General features: G+C 41.1%; 1 protein-coding gene across 7 annotated transcripts in view; it reads right to left on the reverse strand.

Moving 5' to 3' along the window:
• Positions 1-19,627, reverse strand: part of raraa (retinoic acid receptor, alpha a) — a 170,142-nt gene that overhangs the window by 121,773 nt on the left and 28,742 nt on the right. Inside the window, exon 1 of one of the 7 annotated variants that reach the window (XM_077503910.1) lies at positions 16,817-16,944. The exons of 5 other annotated variants lie outside the window; for them this stretch is intronic. The gene's annotated coding sequence lies outside the window, so the exon portion shown is untranslated. Of the gene's footprint in view, positions 1-5,215; positions 5,290-16,816; positions 16,945-19,627 lie in introns of those variants that run through there. One more of the 7 variants, XM_077503908.1, reaches the window with a different exon arrangement.

Here is a 19,627-nt window from a genome sequence, read left to right on the forward strand (position 1 = left end):
TTGCGAGAGAGGAATCGGGAGAGCGATGCAGGCGAAGCAGGAGTGTCAAGTTTGCCTGGTGGTATAGTGGATTACATTGTTCAGATTGGACTGATTAGTCGACTAGTTAATAGGTTGACTAGACTAGTCCTCATTGAAAGCACATCTGTTAAAAAAAAAAAAAAGCCATGTTGAGCTCCATTTGTGTAGTTCCAGCATGCTCTATTGGTTAGGTTGTTTTTTTTTACAGTTTAATTTCAAATAGGCATGTTTTGGCCAACTACGTATCGTGAGCTTTTCATATTGTGATAATATTCTATCATGACGTTTGATTATTGTTACATCTCTACCGCTAAATAAGTGCTTTTAGCATTCCAATTCTAGGGTACATTCGACTCGCCCGTCTGCTGCCGTCGCCAGACTATAACGTCCTGCTAGTGAGGCGACACGGTCTTTGTAGATCTGTACAGGTCTGAGAGTACAAACATAAGATGGTTTTAGATTAGCCACACGAGCTTCTGCTAAATATTCATGCCAGCTAGACCAAGGGATTACGACTGACCACATTGACTTCAACTGAACTTTTATCACAGCTACAGAAGATCGTATAAGTTGTTCAACCTCTATCACATGTTAACTTTGGTATAAAAAAATAAAAAATAAAAAAAATTAAATTCAATCATCTGACTAAATGGACAGACGGAGGGACGGGATATTTGAGTCCACCAACAGACAAGTTACATAAATTGTTCTGTTTTCAACAAACTACCAGCTACAACAATACAGAACCAGGAAGGGTTGTACTTTTATCAATTAGCAGTATTACGCAAAGGCTGTGCTATGATTTCAACCAACTACATAATTAGGCGATTATGAAGTCAGTTATGTTTTGACCGGTTATGTTGTGGCCTTATGTGTTGGTGAATTAGTCACCACCTAGTATGTACCGTAACTAGCTAGATTTTTATTTCTATTTGTTGGGCTAATTTGGATGACTCAAACATGACCAATTTGCATTCAACCAAATTTATACCAACTAAACCTAAAATTCTATGAGTCTCTATTTATAAAGCTATCTTCCTATTCATGCTTGCTTTGTTCCTCACAAATCCATTTTCTGCTCTTCAACTTTCAGTGTTTTTTCATGACTGTGTTTCACGTAATCCCCGATCGTTTGTCTTTTCTGTTTCTCTTTGTTCTTTACACACTGCACACCTACATCAAAGAGCTACGTAAACGCAACCATGATCTGACTTGCTAGCAACAAGGCTTAATGCATAGAAGGCATTCAAGGTGCATTACAGTCCTCCCAAACAGTCTCATATTATGGATTGCACGGTAAATAGCTACCGAGTGACCTGTGAAAGCTTTTCCTTACATAAAGTCATTCACTAATCAATAAAAACTCATGCTAAATTTTATCAGCGGGCGCCAGTGTTTTTTTTAAGGTTTCAATTAGCTCGTTTCAAGTCCAGACTCCGTAAAGTTAATAAAGCGACAGACTGTCTGGAAGTGCTTGAATAGAAGAGGCATGAAAAGGTTAAACGCCTAAAGTAGAGCATAACGTAGAGTTTAAGCGTATTCAAACTCACAGAAATGTAAAGTAATTGCACAAACACATGTTATGTTGCAACCGGGGCCTCACTGGAGGACTTTGGGAACCCCAACCAGATACACGCAGATGTAGGAAGTCTGGAAAGGAAAAATGAGAGGGAGGACTGAAAAGCAACGGACAGCCAGAGAGAAAAGGAGGAGCCCCGAGTGTCATTTCTCTCTCTGTCAGCTCCCGGCCTCCCCCGTTCTCCCCCCCCATCCCCCCCCGTGAGATGTGGCTGCTTCGTGGGGACAATTACCAACTGACACTTCATCATGGGCCGCGCGACAGGCGCTGACGGCCCTCGTCCAAACAAATGATGCCGGGGTCGAGGTTGCGGGACTGCCTCAGAGTCTGCCTGCCTCCAAGCCCCGAAGCACGGCCCTGCACCGCATTCGCGCACAAACACACCAGCATTAAAAGAGACTCCTTTAAGAAAAACACATTTATCAGCATGCAGTAGGGGGGGGTGGGGGTGAACCGGGTGCTCGGGGTGCCACCAACTCCCGCCCTCCTATGCGTTCATATGCGCCCGGCGAGATTACACATTTAAATGTAATCACATGATGAGGTTAAAAAAGCCAACAAGGCGAAATGGCAATCAATCAGCGCTGCGACAAATGCAGGAATCAATTAGCCTTGACATCCCTCTCCCCAGGCAGGCGAGCCACTCAGCCATTTGCCTTGGCTGAACAGCCATCACCTTTACACTCGTACAGGGTCAACAGCTAATTGACAAAGTTGAAGTCGAGTGGTAAACATGATCCAAAATAATAATAATCTGTAGCAAGTGCCTCGATTCCTAAATGCCAAAGAGGCTGGTGATCTACTTTTCAGGCTTCTACCACGCAATGCTATAAATATACCACAAACTATGATTCTAGATTTATTGTCATTTCAAACTCATTTGACATTGTACTTAATTTATTCACCACCAGGCATTCCCAAAGCAGAGTTCCCCACATTGAAGCCATTGAAGACGTTTTTGACTGATCTTTCAAGAGACACGGAATATTGTGTTGTGTGACAATGAATACTCTTTTCTTTTACCAGAAAAAAAAAAAGCCTTTTCTAATTTTTTTCCCCTTCATTAGTAATCAGCAGTAGAAAATTGGCTGGTTTTACCAAAGATGAGATCCTTTTATACACCTACCCGTTTTAAAATGACAAATACAGAACTTTTGTCGGTGGCAGAAATCCCTACAACCAGTATTGGGAATGTTACGTTAAAAAAGTAATTAGTTTTAGTTACTCGTTACTTGCTCAAAAAAGTAACTGAGTTAGATTAAATTACTTCATAATAAAAGTTACTCGTTACTAGGCAAAGTAACTTTTTTCACTGCTTTAAAAAAAGTTTTATATCAAATAATTTAGATTGCTATTTTTTTTTATATTATTTTTTTAAATACAAGGAATTCCAAGGCTATAAAGGGTGTTTTAATTTATTTTTGTGAATATTTATGTCACACAAATTTTCAAGAATAGACTCGAAGCAGGTGTTCCGGAACCCACTGTAAGCTTATTTTGACTTTTTGAGCCTTGAAACTAATAAATCAATTGCAAAATTCACGAGCAATTCACGTAAAATAACGATAACGGCATTTCAAATATGAAGAAAATAATTAGGTTATGAAAAAAGGACACCAACACAGTTATTCCCAACAATGCCTTCAACATACTTCCTTAACAGCAATGACAGCAAGTACTACTTTCCTATTTATCCAGGACTGTGGTGCCATCTTGTGGCATCTTAGGGTGTAGATTCCACATAGAAAAAAAAACAAAAAAAACATGAATTGTTGGCAGTTCACGGTCGGTGATGAAATAGTAGAACAACAACTAAATAAACTTGCTGTTTGCTGTGCATGCAAGGCTGGAAGCAGTATAAACATTTATAAAAGAAAGAAGTGCATGGTCAGAGTACTGGCGCCTGTGGCAATGTTCCTGTAATATCCAGTGAGCTACTACACCTCTGGCTTGCGCAAACCAAAGAGCAACCTACTCCCCCGTTGGCACGCCCGGGCACTTTCATCCGTCTTTTCTCATTATTATGCGATTTTCTCTGTTTTTATTATCACATTCTTTTCGTCCGTGTAACGGATGTTTTCCCTATTGGCTGACCCCCTGTTGATAAATGTGTTTATGTGTCTACAAATCCCTGCGCAAGCCACTGTCTAAGATAAATAAAGGCCGAGCTGAGAGGTATTGGGGTGGGAGGGTAAAAATGAAGGGCAGGAGTGGAGGGGGAGGGAAAAACAGAGTCATGCGTCATGTTGGAGGGGCCCTTGAGAACGCTTTCAATCTTTCTGTCAATATTCAAGCGTGCGGGATTGTGTATGCCATCATTAAAAGCCGACACATCCCTGTTTATTCATCATAAGGACAGGTCCTTGTAAACAAGTTGGGTGTTGCGTGCGCCGGGTGAATGAAAACGGATGGACGTTGTACTGTAATGTGGGGAAGGAGTGATGGCGTTCGCTAACCGGATGCCTGGTTATTAATGTTGGCTCCTGTCGCTGTGTTTAAGTTATTAAACAAAGCTGCTGGTCGCTTGCCAGGCTTAATCACATGCAAATTTGAATAAGATGACATCATGAGTCATCTGGGGATAGCTGGCTGCAGCACCTACCTTGTATATATATATATATATATATATATATATATTTCATTTTTCAACATGATGTGATTTTTACGATGTGATTATCCTTAATGAGTACGCATACAGTGGTACCTTGCGATACGGGTTTAATGCATTTGGCTCAAAACATAAATTTTACCCATTAAAGTGAACAGAATGCCATTAATCCATTCCAAACTCAGCACACAAAAAACACAATTCTAATGTGTTTAATGAGTAAAATGTTACTCTATATTTATGTACTTTATATTTTTTTTAAAAGTCGAACTACAATGACATGGCCACTGGGGGGCAGTATAATACAATCGCGCAGATACATTTGAAGAAGAGTTTCACAACTACTGTAAGGGACTAACTAAACTGCAAAATTTGTCATTATTTACAGAGGTGATATGCCAGAGAGCATTTTTATATTGTCCCTCCAAATGTTAGATTTGTCTTCAAATGCCCGTTGTTTAAAGGGTTATAACGCCACAACTATCAATGCTATTCTATCACCCATCTATGGCTAGTACTTAGCATTAAGCTAGCAGAGGGCATTCACTATGTGCCCAACAGACGCTTGTTGTGAAGAGAGTTGATTTTGCTAATTTTTGCTTGCAAGTCAAAGCAAAACAAAACAAAAAATGGCTAAACAATGGCTCGTATATTGAAAAGATCGTGGAAACTAGAGACTAGGACCTGAAGCACCACAGTAGTTTGTTGTCCCTTGCAGGACAAAAACAAGACTTGACTGCATTAGCGATGAATCCGTCAACCTCCTTTTTGATGACTATAAAAGACACCAACATACCTTAGCGATTTATGAAAACAGCTCATCAAAGACATACTTGGTGTTTTCTTAAAAAGAATATCGATATTATTTATGTTGTTGGAAAAATACTATGATTATATTGTGATTATACTCTGTGATATATTGTGCAAAAAATAATCATTCTTGGCCATGATCAGGACCTCTAGGCTCCGACTCTTACTAACTTAACTAAAGAGACACAGTTGCTTACTTAAAGACAAACAAGTGAGAGTGCCCGCATACATCAATGCCACGTGACCCACAGAGAAAGAGTCAAACAGCGATTGCAGGGGGTCCCATGGCTTGACGTATAGGATTCATGTGGTAGTCCACGTTGACCTGCCAGGGTCACTGCCGACGGAGGGGCTCATTCCTGCACACACAGCCCCATCATCCATGTAACTGGACACTAGCAAAACAGTGACACGTACACACATACATCAGTCACTTGGTAGAGAGGAAGACAGAGTAGCATCCCACAGGTTGGACCACATAGGTGGGCTGACATGCTGGAAAAATGACAAATGTGTTCAGTATGTGGCGTGAGTGTGAGAGCCAGCAGGAGCTACTAAACAGTGTCTTTATCTCTTTCAGTGGAGAGATGCACACTCCTAATAAGCAGTTATTAACATTTTTAAGGGGACGTCTATTATTTGCAAATTTTCCCTAAACCTCAAGATTGTGCAGATAGCGTTGTAGTTTTCGAAATTGGTCGAAGACATTTTTACTCTGCCTTGTCTCGGTTTCTGGATATTTTTTTAAGCAAGACCAGTTGAGACTAGGCCAGTAGTACTGTGGTCAGTGAGAAACACAGAATTCAGAATGAAGCTATTCCTGAGTTTTTCTTTAAAATCTTCTTTCTTTGTAAAATGACATTCATCATGAGGTGAAACAACAAATTTGCGTAGAATGAAATGAAATAAGAAATAAGAAGTCATGTTGTTCTGCTGTATTTTTTGTGATTCTTCTTTGATATTACAGTCTTCGTCTTTTCTCGGTCTTAAACTCAAAAAGTCTTGGTCTTGTCTCGGTCTTGACCGCCAAAAATCTTGGCCGTATCTTGGTCTTGACCGCCAAAAGTCTTGGTCTTGTCTTGGTCCCAACCTCCAAAAGTCTTGGTCTCGTCTTGGTCTTGACCTTCAAAAATCTTTCTCTAAAGATGACTTGACTTAACTTGTCTCTATCTTGACCGCCAAAAGTCTTGGTCATGTCTCTGGGTTGACCGCCAAAACTCTTGGTCTTGTCTTGGTCTTGATTGTCAAAAGTATTGATCTTGTCTCCGTCTTGACCTCCAAAAGTCATCTGTCTCGAAACTCTCTAGTCTCAATAATATTTTGGTCTCGGTTGGTGTGGTCTTGACTACAGCACTATAGACGTTACTAAAAATATTAATATTATCCAGATCCATGTATTTATCTGCTGACATTTTGTACCCCGCGTAGCTTCAACAGCATGCAATTGTTCAGGCAGTGTCCTGCGTTCACCTAGCACTCAGCAACAGGAGGCTACTTTATACTCAGCCTCTGACAGCTTTGTGGTAATAATAGAGCGCGGGCCCCTACTAGTGCAAGTGGCATGCTCAGTCAAGTGAGACTTTGCCTAAAAGAACCTACATCCACACGCGCTTAAAGGCAGCCAGCTTCACATCTAATGAGACCATTGGGAGAGTGCAGAACAGGAGGCAAGGAGACAAGGAGCGAGGGCAGAGAGGATGGGACAATAGAAGCGAGGACGACGTGGAGTAGAGCAAGACAAATACTTTGAAAGAAAGACTTTCACTTTGGGATTGGATGAGGTTGACGTGTTACTTAAAATATTGACCGTGGAAGGATTATTTCTCTTGCTATGGGAAGAATTACTGTACAAAATTGAACATTTCTTCCACATTAGAAGGTTGAGATGCGCCTCTATGATTGAACAGTGCTACTGCGTTGGCCTTAGCAGACACTAAATCTGACATACAAGCAAAAAGGGATGAGAGAAAAGGGAACAAGGCAGACAAATCCAGTAAATTATAAAGTGAACAGGCTCCCTCCCCCTGGGGATGAGAGATAAAGACTAGATTGGGCACATACCATCTTCGGGTAACTAGAGGAGGAAGTTGATAAAAACTATGACAGTGGAAAGTGATACAAACCACAGAACTAAACCCCTTAGTTCGCTTTCATTGTGAATTATTGAGAACACGTTTAATACTTCCAACTTAACTATTTGGCAAGAAACACAATCACCGTTGTCCCAATTCACAGTGAATCCTAATCAGCGTGCCTATTGTTAACAGTCCCTTGAGCATTTTCTACGTCAGCCTTTAAAATCACTCCAATGTGTGTCAAACATTCAGGGATTTGAATGACAATGAACACATCTTCTTGATCAGGAGTGATGCTTCCCACAAAGCGTGACTGTTCTTTGCAAAAGGTTTTAATAAACACGACATTTGACCAAATGAACCGCACTATGGGCACTAGAATTCACCCCGTGAAGTGAATTCCCTCCATTTGCGTTATATATGAACTAGAGGGTCAACATTTGATCAGAGGTTATCAGACGCATTAGCTAGCTAGTCTTCGAATTGCCTGCTGGCCTGGCCGCTTTAGAGTGGCTCATTGTCAACCATGAGTATGCGCAAAACTTGGAGAGAGAAAGGCGCAAATGCCAAGGGGGCGGGGTCCAACTGCATAGCCAGCGTGCATAGCCCAGAGTTACGTGCTGGTGTGGCTGCTTCGAGCGCCTCATTGTCAGCCACAAGTGCACGGTAAAAAAAAAAGGCATAAGATCCAGCAGAGGGAAAGAAAGGGAGTAAAAAGAAGCCAAAGCAAACATACCAAGTGTGAACACAACCTAACTGGATCAACAATAATAACTTTCTGTTGGAAGGCTCTAGTTCCTGCATGGCTGCTCGCTGCCTGACTTCTTGCACGGCTGTCCACAAGCCACAGTTAATCCCCATACAGCCAGAGGAAGGCCTCAAGATCATCCCACGGGGAAGCTGAGGGGGGAAAAAAAAGTGCAGTGAATGACTGCGGCGGACTCTTCAGAAGTCCGCCGTCCTTCCTCTGGGTGTGTAGAAGCTCTGGTGTTGCTGTTGGACGCTGACCTTGCTGACCAGCTGCAAGGTCTCCCGGATCAGTCGGTCTCCTAACCCACACTGCGTCCCTTGCTTACGTTGGCACAAGCACTGAAAGTTGGGTGGAGGCTCTATTCGTGTAACGTTGAGGTTTTGAAAGGGACATCTCGTTCTACGTCAAATTAAGAGGAATATTTGGATGTTGTTTTCTAGTTCTTTAGCTGGATTGGAAACCCGTCTCTGTTTGCCACATTGGATTTATTAGGAAGGCCCAATTGAGCAGTGTGATGCCATATAAAGATAACTTATGATTCTAAACCTTAATCCTGAGGAGATTTGCTCCTCTTGTTTGCATTTCAGACACATTTTGCAGTTCAAGGAAGGGCCCTTCATCAAGGTATGGACACCAGTGACTACTGTAGTTTATGTCCGTCCTCCCCTCTCTCCTCAGGGATTCCCCGGGGTTGTCCGGAGCACATGTGTTTTGCTTTACCTAGAACGGAGCCCTATCTCAACCCAGAGCAGACCACAGCCTTTGTCAGTGGCACCATTAATCAAGTGTCCTTAACAAAAACAGAAAACCAGATGAGAGACAAAGGGAAGAGACATAGGGGGTGGGGGTTCTTGTTTAGGTGGAGGGGGTGAAAGAAGGAAGAGAGGAATGAGGAAGATGGGGGATGCTTGACCCAGATAGAAGCCTTTAATAAATCAAGCAGTAACAATAATAAGCAAAGTTTTCACGTGGCTTGACGGATTCATCTGGGAAGAGAAGGGAGTCTTTTCTTTTTCTGTCTTACAGTAATTGTGAAAAAGCGCTGGAATTTTAGGTTTAGGTCCTGCATGGTGCAAAAGGACCTCAGTGGCTGTTTGGATTAATTATTGAATCAGTCTCCGTAGAGACTGTCCAATTGCCAAAATAAATTGCCATATAGCCAATATAAATTGCCATATAGCCAACTTTATTTCTAGCCGTCAAGACAGGGTATTAGGTAAAGTTTTCCGCTAGCCATAATCAAGCCTCGGATGAACCGCACAAGCTTGTATGAGTTTTTGACTCAAAACTGATGTAGATGTCTTTTGAATTCTAATTTGTAAGTTGACAGTTTTGGCTCTCAAAAGGCATTTGAAAAAGTGGAAGTCTTTGAAAACCACAAGTTACCGGTTCATTGTAAAGGCGGAAAATGGTAGCGTGGCCCCGTGGATTCGAGTTTATAAATCAGTGGAGACTTGTGCGACAAGTTAAAACAGCCAAAAAAAAGTAATGGCTTTGGAGTAGCATTAGCAGAATAGAAGGAGAAGCAGATGGTATCGAAGCACTTAGCATTTCTTTAAATCACAGGTGTCAAACTGCTCCATTTGACTTGAGTTCTGTTCAAAACTAGTCATACAAATGATAATAACCAAATGCAAGTACTACGGTGTTTATTAGCATTCCTACACAGAGCCTATTAGGAAAATCCGTAAACAAACATCTCAGCTTCTGGCTAGCAGATGTCATGGCGAGGGGTATGCTAATTTTTTTAGCTAGTCAAAGACAAACTACATTGCACGTTCTTAAAAAGAAGAAGAAGAAGAAAAATTTTAAATGACATAAGTAGGTTCCGGTTTACACGAAACACAAGAAGTTTGTTTTGAATTTTGTCCCCTTACTTTACCCAACACGAACAAAACCATGACCTTAACTGCACTTACACAGCCACAATATTTGGTGTACCGTTGTGTTTATACATTTTGTTGCCTTATAAGGAAACCATAACTATGATTTGGCTCACAATTAAAAGAGGTTTGGCAGTCCTGCTATATTGCCAATGTTTTCAGCCATATTTTGCAGGCAGGTATTATTGGGATACTTTTGATGTTAGCTGATTAAGGAAGAGTAAGGGGGGGGAAACATGCACTAAATAAAGTATGCAGATGTTCAGCGGTTTGCCCAGGGGCAAGTCAAACATTTGCCTTCCTATCCCAGTGGTGATGCCATCATACATCCATGTTACATGATCAAGCAGATATTTATTTTGTTGAATATATTCAGGCCGTATTTTTTACACACACACACACACAGCACACAAGGTGAGTTACACGATGTAAAGAAGTCTTCGGAGACTCTTTGCAAGGTGCCGATCGATGGGCAATGAGTGTGGACAAGGAGACTACTGGATCGATGGAGGGGGGGATTGGGGCATTATTGAGATGGGACTACTGGGACCTGAGAGAGGAGGTGCATGTGTGTATGTGTGCGTTGATGGCTGTTCATCTAGGGCACTTGATGCTGTCTTCTATACCTCATTTGGTGGGAGGTTTTACTTTATGTGAGCGAGCTCTTAACACACACAGCAATAACAAAGGCACGCAGGGCTATACAGTACAGCACACTGTGCACATGGAAGCTAATGGTGTCCCAGGGGAGCAGGTGGCACATCCTTATCTCAGTCTATCTGTAGAACTTGCTTTTGTTCCCAATATGCGTCTTAACTACTTCAAAAACTCTATTCTTGATTAGAATTGTTTTTGGTGCAATTCACAGCATGAGGTCCCCTTTGCTGCATGTTATAAGAATATACATATGGCACAAAAACAGAATCTTGACTCTGCAGCGCTGTGTTCTTTTACGGAGGATGTCAAATTATGCTTGCACAAATTGTATGGTGGTGACATAACCACCCCACTTCCTGTGCTACATGATCTTGGTACATCTGCCGCAGAAAATGTAAACTGAGAGGAATATATTCGTTGAACTGTTGTTACGATTCAGGGCAGCATGGTGAGCGAGTGGTTAGCTCGTCTACGTCACAGTTCTGGGGTTCGAAACTCGGTTTTGGCCTTCCTGAAAGGACGTTGAGTGTTCTCCCTGTGCTTGAGGTCAAACACATGCACGTTAGGTTCACTTAATGCTGTAAATTGTCCATTGTATGTGTATGCCTTGTCCAAAGTTAGCTGATATAAGCTCCAACCCGTCCCTAATGCAAATAAACAATACATAAAATGGATGGATGGTTGGTTACAATTCATGCATTGCGTTTGCAAAATACCAGACTGCAATATCACAGGGAATCGGAAGCAGCCGCTTCTATTTGCAGTCCACTTAGTAATGACAAGAACATTAAAGCAACCATATAAGCTTGAACTACAGTAACATGTCTCAAATCGGACAATAAACTAGAACTGGCACACGCAGGAGGAAATCTTGGCTGGGCCCCCAAAATGGGACCGTGGAGACCACTCAAAAAGTTTACAGACGGATGCCCTACATTTAATACAGTATGTAGGAAGCATTCTTTTACAGTATGCCACATATGTGGGGAAAAAAAAAACATCAAAACAACCATATCAAGCATATGACAACTTGCTGTGCGCTATAGCAATATATATCATAGAGGGATATAAAAACGAACGGACGATAAAACGCTCTATCTATATTGTTAATTTGATATGTGGGTGGTTGGGTTAGCTCTGCTTCTAGGCCAATATAGTCATGTCACATGTTACAATAAAATTGGCTGGCAACCAGTCCAGGGTGTACCCCGCCTACTGCCCAGAGCCAGCTGAGATAGGCTCCAGCACCTCCCGCGACCCTTGTGAGGAATAAGCGGTCAAGAAAATGGATGATTGGACATTAAAACACAGCCATGCCAAAAAATCTGACTGCATCCAACACAGCTGTATGATGTAATGATATAGATTAGGCTGTCGTTTAAATCGTTATTTTGATGTGTGGGCTATTGTGTTAGGCTCCGTTGCTACTCTAATGTATCATGGATGTAAATAAAACTGTGCATTACAATAATACGCAACTGTACATGTATGTACAAAGGTATAACATTTTTGAGGCTGATGAAAAAGAATGCAACCACACTAGGCAGCAACAACTCTAGGCTGAGTGAGTAGCTTGTAGTGAGCTCTCTGTTTCAGCAATCTGGGTTCTCTTCAGCTTTGGACACGCACCAAGTCAGGCAGCACAATACTCCACTGTGTTTGGCGAGCAGCAAAGAGCAAAGTGCACAGCGAAGACATATGTTGTGCGTATGTGAGGACCTGCATGGTATGTTTGAGTGTATTTTTGTTTTGACGCAATTCCGAGAACGCGTGTTATGACCGTTGGGCCTCCATGTTGGATTGGAAGGCCTCCCATATGTCCATCGCTAGTTACATCATGATCACTGAGGCTTTCTGCTGCCTCGGCGCATGCATTTTGGGACCCTTGGCAGCAGTTTCCGCCCCCTGAGGTGACGATAGAATGGTGTTCTTGGAAACCGACACGGAGTTAGTACGACGGGAATAAAATATCAGCTTAAGCGATCATGGAAGATGAATGACAGGCACAAGTACAGTGAAAATATACAGTGGAAGCTGCCAAAATAGAGTTTAAATGTTTAAATCAAACGAATAATGAATAACTACACCTTACCACTCTTGTCAGCACTACGATGTTAGCTTCTTAGCTAGCCACTAGCTGGTTAGCTAACATATGGTAGTACTAGTAGGTGTTTGATTCATTTCAGTAGCAGGGAGTGGAGTAGTGTTTCTAACTTAATATTAGTCTGGTTAACTTCTTTTTATACGACTAATTAACAATATTAAAATGTTAATTAAAAGGACCGACTTTACAGTTAATCAAGTCTATGTAACAGTAACACTTTCAAACATTTTTCCAAATATAATGAGTGTCAATTGTGTCCGACATTTAAGATTCCATTTTATTTCCCTCAGGTTGCAGAAACAGCCGAGTCTGGTAGTCCAATGGCCAACATGTATGGCAACATGTGAGCGGGAGGGGGGTTGACTGCACCGCCCAGCCTGCTTGCCCACCGCAGGGAGTTTGTTTTTGTTTCTGGCTGCCAAGTTCCTGTCAGGAGGCGCCCCAAAGAGCAACTGCAGACTACTCAGCACTGTCGACTACACCCTCCCGTCTATACTGTAGAGCGGCCGGGTTTTTCTGTGTTGCGAATCAGGCGTTTGCTTTACAGCAATGGTCCAATCCAAGAAGGTCCCCGTCAATGATTTCAGATATCATATCACACCATGATTTGAAGCACTCCCTACTTTTGTTTCGCACCTCGATTTGAGAGTTGTAAACAGATGAACACTAATTTACATTTGCAACATAAAAAACACATTGCATCGTGATAAAGACATACTTTACGAGGCAAGTGCTTATGTTGTGGGTATCGTAAAAACTGAGTGCACCAAATAAAAATATACAAGAGGTTATTGCTATTGTAAAAACTTACACCACTCAGAGCATATTTAGTTAAATGTTTGTGGAAAAGAAAAAGCAGAATGATTAAATAACATGGCACGCAAGCAAACTAGTCGACCAGGCGGTTGCTTTTTACTGCTATGGTGAACATTTTGTCTGCCTGCCATTTGGAAAAAAGACATTTATTTGCTATAATTGAAAGCATGGCAGCAGTTAGTCGGCATGTACAGTATGCATGTGCACATATGTGTTTGTGCGAGTGGAGGAAAGGTCAGACGCGGTCACATAAGAAGCTGTGCGATCCAAAGAGGCGAGACAGAGGAATCGCTTCTGTCTGTATAGAGAGGGGGAAAAAAATGGGAAGGAGGAAGATGGTGGCTGCGGTTGATGGCACAAGGCGGAAGAAAAAGGCGGAAGCCATTTATGTAGCTGGATTGACTCTACGAGTGGCAAGGCCATTGCAACATTTTCTCATCATGTCACATCTTGATTCATGTTACAAAATTGTCATCACAAAATTATGACATGACTCTTAGAAAATTGCAACATTTTTCTCATATGCGTTAGTCTTATGTTACGAGTGTTCAAGTAAGATCAGTTTCCTTATTATACTGCACTGCAACTATAATATTGAAAATTACATTATTTTTCTCATGCGACATAATATTAAAATATTGTTCATGACATATAACAAAAGGTTTTCGCTAAAACGACCGTTTAAAAAAAAAAAAAAAAAAGTTTTCAAATTAAACAGCTTTACTCTTGTAAAATGAGGACATTTTGTCTCATGATCCTGAGACGTCATTCTTCAAATTTACATTCTAGAGGTGCAACAATTAGTCGTTTAATCGAGAACTAATTGATTATCAAATTAATCAATAATTATTAATATTTTTGGATTTCTGTAGTCCTCCAATTCCTTTGACTTAGGAAAACAGGGATCAATATTAGTGCCTATTTTCCTCATGTTACAGACCAAACCAGTAACGGAATTATAATTAATTTATTAATTTGTGAGCTGCCGATTTGAAATAATGTCCTGCTTTGGCAAATGCAAAAAAAATGATGGAAATGTAATGTTTTGTTTTTTTATTCAATTAATTGATTAATCAAAAATATAATCAATTATTAAATAATCGTTAGTTGCAGCCCAACTGTGTTATTCTAAAATTCTGCCATTTTTTGCCACAACTTTACTATTAAAAAATTATGACTTTATTTTCTCATAATTTCATGAGCTTGTTAAAGTAAAAAATGTTTTTGCTTTCCTCATAATACAACTTTGTTGCTATAAATTTGACATTTTGCCATCATAATATTAAGACATTATTCTTGGAGCATTCTGACCTCTTGCAAAAGGCATATCATATTATGAAATATATTATGTCAAAATGGATATTCAGCTCAATCTTATGACTACTCGTTATTGCTATTTTACCCCACTTTTCAGATCTAGCTTGTATCATCTAACTTATATATTCTATTTAACTGGTGGTGTGAAGTAGCATTGTGAAAGCATTCCACAAAAATAAATAAATAAATAAATTTAAAAAAAGAAAAAAAGAAAAAAAGAGAGATCAGTTGTACAAAACAAACTGATTTTGAAGTTTAGTTAACTAGAGCTCCACATTTGGAGGGTGAAACCTGTGGCAAATCTAGTTGGTCCAAGAAAATGCCTTAAATAATCAATTTAAACAAAGTAGGTGATCCCCAAAAGTAAGGCTTGTTGATCAGAGGGTTGCTATGAATAAACATACAAATTTGAAATAGCCCGGGAGCCCGTTGCAGACAAAAATAAAGAACAAACCTGGCTTAAACAACAAAGTACCAGGCTCTGATGATTCAAATCCTTCCAGGTTTAGGTAGGGTAGCATAAAAAATTTGAAGTGCGGAAAGGAGGGGGAAGGGAAAACAAATCTGAAACGCGGGAGTGCCACGCCAGACAACGAGGGAGGCGGTGGGCTGGCGAGGCAGACCGCCATGACCTACAGCACGCCGAGTGTGAATCATTGAAGGCATGTGTTCCACATCAACCGCCGGGGCACCACCAACCCACTTACAAGTCGTGATCTAAATCATGACAGGAAGGAGGGAGGGAAGGAGAGGGGGGGTGGATAGAAGGGGGGGGGGTTAGGGGGGGGGGGGGGGTTAGGGGGGGTAGGTGAAGATAAAAATCCAAACCATGCTTTACAAGTGCCAGATAGTGACAGTGAATTTGAAACCATCAAAGGACTGCGTATCCCCATAAGAAAATCACAAGATAAAAACAGTGATGAATGCATTTAGAGTCTAATGAAATAATTACATGATTTTGGAAAAGTGTGATATTTCGCTGAATGAATAGATAAAGAGCAGCATTATTTCGTCATGATCTCTCTTGCCGCAACTGCAAGGAGAAAAACTTCCTCTAAAAAAAAAAAAACAAGTGCAAAAGTAAGTAAGGACTCTGCACTCGTTCTGTTAGCAATTTAGGAGACTTGTAGTAGGGATCCCCTCTCGCTGTGGTCAGGAAAAAGAACAGGATGGCACTACGCAACACATGACATCAAGTGGCACAACAGGAAATGAAAAGACAAGTGGGTGAGAGCTCAGTGGAACCAGCATCAGTTTGGGGAAAATGACGCTATTATTGCATGGCAGAAAGGGAAAAAAAATCAATACTTTAGCTTTCACTCATCACTCATGACTGACAAAACAGGATATTATATCAGTCTTGCCTCAGAATAAAGACCAATAAATCAGTCAGGACGTGAATGAGGCTTTTTTATTTGTCGTGATGGAGCCACAAATCAAGGATTAAGCTTGACACTTGCACAAATAATTTGCCTTCTCAATATATAATTCGGCTATTGGTTTAAAAAATTTGCTCAATGCAGACTTTCCTCAATGCTTTTTCCGCTACTTTGGAACTACCGGGTGAATGCTATGCACGAAGCTAACTTCCTCTACACAAGCTACAAGCTGTGGCGGGATAGCTAGCACAGCTAAACACTTTCCTTTCATATTGCAGTGCCACTCCTCTGAATCACTAATCCACAAATCCAAGACAGCGAATAAGCTACACTTCTGACAAGTATCATGATCACCACAGGAGGGCGAGGAGCAGCTAATCTTGCAACACACAAGCAAAATAAGAAATCGGGTGAAGACAGAGAAGTCATGCTAACCACTAAGATATGGTGCATTTTTTTTCCAATCAATTTAGCTTTGCTAATGTAAATATAACCCAGTCAGAAATACTTCCAATAAGATTTTTAGACTACTGTATGTTTATATCACAATACAATTACCATGAAGAGATTCAATTTATACCGTGATATGCATTTTAGTCTATATTACCCAACCATAGTAGTTATACTTGTAGCATATTCCTGCTCGCTAACAAAACAAATGTTTCAAAGACCTAAAAAGTATAACCTAACAATTTGACAGTCACATAATGACGAACAATGCTTTTGTTCCAAAGCAAGATGGCATTTGATACGAACATAAAAGTGGAGGGGTATCCAATTATGTGGAGTTGACAGGAGCGACAAATTCGGGCTTACCCCCAAAACGTCAATCTCCCTGTATTTGGACGAGGAAATCTCCCCTCGAATCGATTGCAGCTCTAAGCTCTGAGAGATGTGAAGAAAGAGGGGGGAAGATGTGAAGAGCTTTGTGCTTCTTTATCCACGTGTTCCAGCTTTAGTGACTCTCCAAGCCTCCCTGGCGTACAGACAAAAAAAAAGAAAAAAAAGAATACTCTTGTTGCCTCCTTTGCGCTCACTCTGCTTGCAATCACCCCGTCGTTTTTCCACTAGTCCTTTTTCCAATAAGTTTGGACCTTCTCGCTCTCGCCCAGCATCATGTGAAAATTGGAGTAAAACAGTCCTTTTGTGGCTCGACAGCCACAGTAGTGCTTATGGCCACAACTCAATTACTGCAATGTGAATCAGGTGGCAGTGGAGAAATCCCCTCGGCCCGATGCACAAATAAGAAACACAGAAGCGCCTTTATCGAGAGACCAAGACAAATGTAGCGTGCTGTCACTTCATAACAGCTTCAGACAACAATTTGTACTTTAACGAGTCAACTAAGAGTACGTAAGGCTTTTAAAGTATTTGATTTCATGGATCCTACCATGGATTCAGTCATGGTCAGACTTGATAGATATTTGTCTTTCAGTCGTGCCTTTGGCGCCTCTTATTGGCATGTTGGGACTCCAGAACCTGTCCAATTCTCGAAAGATGTAGAACCAGCCCACAACCTTCCAAAGAACATGATAAATAAAAACCAATGGCATTTATAAAATAGAATGACGGGACCTTGCCAAGAATGTGTCACAATGAGGAAGGCAAGCTTCTCAGAAGAGCTGTAATTCCATTACAAGGCAAGAAAATCCCCCCCCGCCAGACCCAAGTTTTTTTCTGGCCCGTTTTATAAGGAGAAAATCAATTTTATAATCAACAACAAGAGAGTAATTGTCAAATTTGTAAATAGTGTCACACTCATTCACTGCAGAGGTTTTTTTCCACAAGTTACACGTTTCCAAGTGGTTACTAGGGATGGACATTCTAAGAGATTCCCTTGATGGACTAATAATGATTCAGCTACGGATTACAAAAGTTTAGATGGCAGAACATATTAAAAAAAATGTGGGTTTTACAGTCTCTTTTCTCAAAATTCTTTTCAGAAACATTAACTGCCTTGTGAAATTGGAATGGAACAGAAATGCACTAAGGCCTGAGGCTCTGGGCTAAACCGCTTCACATCCAACTCTTACAAAACAAAAACCAAAAGGATGTTGACCGCGACTGTCTCGGAGCCAATTAAATCTGAACACTGAATCTCTACAATGCTGCTAGAGGTTGTACGACTTAAGATTCTTTGTAGTCGACTATAATTTGATGAACGTTGAGCCAATGGTTGACAACAATGGTCTTTTTTTTTTCAGCACAGTATACGCATATTTCGACGGATCAGCATGTAAATGAAGTCAAAGACGATATTTTACTTCTGTTACACTCTGCCGACGGTAGCAGACGGGCGAGTCAAAGTCCTTTGTAAATCAGCCGATTGGTAATTAGTCGACTTTTAGCGTTAAGCATCAATGTAGAGTAGTAAAGTCTTCTAGTCGACTAATTGGTTCAACTCTTACTATAACTACTACTGCTCTTACAATTATTGTTGTTTTTTTGCCAACATCTTACACTCCCCGGGCCCACAATTTTCTATGAATGCAATTGGTCCTCCATTTACGACGGTACTAACACAGGTTTCGAGGTCGGTCTTTCATTTGATTATGTCTTACAAATTTTTACTGGAATTATGACTTTGTTACGTTAGTGTAGGTAAAGTGATAGGCTATGATGTGCTCCAGATTTTGTACAAATTGAGGTTACGCCCGTAGGAAAAAGTGAAAATTTGTCCTGGAACCTACTTTGCTTCGAGTTATACAGCCACTCATTTAATCAGCCAGTTGGGCTTGAACTCATTTGCAACTTGTGCTAGTTGCTGCCAAGTAGTGAAATCAAATGTGCCTATATGACTTCAAAACATCACGACAACACAACCTAACCTTGCTGATCAATTTGCAACTGTCTGGTTGTGTAACAAAATTACATGTAGTGTGATGGAGAAAATAGGGCGTTCCAGTTCCCAGGTCGATTCAACCAACACTGCTCCAATTTGTGTTCTCGGAATTGGAACACAGGCAAATAGAACACATACAGAAGCACCATGGAGATTCAAAAATACACAAGCCAGCCAGACTACGGTATTATGATGCACAATATTGGAATAGGATATTGTTATTCTAGCTTAAAGCACTACAATGTGTCAGCCAATCAAATGACTTGGGCTTCAGCCCTGCCGGAGTCCTGATCTCATTTCCTTCCTCCACTCCATGCCCTCGCTTCCTGTTTGTGGATCTTAAGTGTGTCTGAGTGGTGGGTTTTACTCAAACACTTGACCAAGGGCAGTCTACTTTAAGAGGAAAAGAAAGGATGAAATGAGGTTGACTTTATGCCATCCTGCGCGTGCATGTGCATGCCTTGCACAGAGATTCTCTGCGCTATGATTGGAGTGGACAGCAGCGTAGTCTTGGGGAATCACATCTTCATCCTTGATGATAAGTGAAAGGAACGCACTGCAGACATTCACCTTTAATGCACACATAAGTAGAAAATGGGGCCCCTCGCCGCTGGATCCCGGCCAGCTATGTCCGTCTGCTTTTCAAATGGAACGCAATTTACCACATGTGAAGGTCTCAATTGCTGAGGGACCCTCATTCTGGGCAAAAGGAGGATTGCAATGGGAGTACAGCGGTATCTCATGATACTCGATGTCAGGCCCATCACTGGCACCTGAGACTGTGA

Source organism: Festucalex cinctus, chromosome 17 (assembly GCF_051991245.1).
Source record: "Festucalex cinctus isolate MCC-2025b chromosome 17, RoL_Fcin_1.0, whole genome shotgun sequence".
NCBI classification, from domain to species: domain Eukaryota; kingdom Metazoa; phylum Chordata; class Actinopteri; order Syngnathiformes; family Syngnathidae; genus Festucalex; species Festucalex cinctus.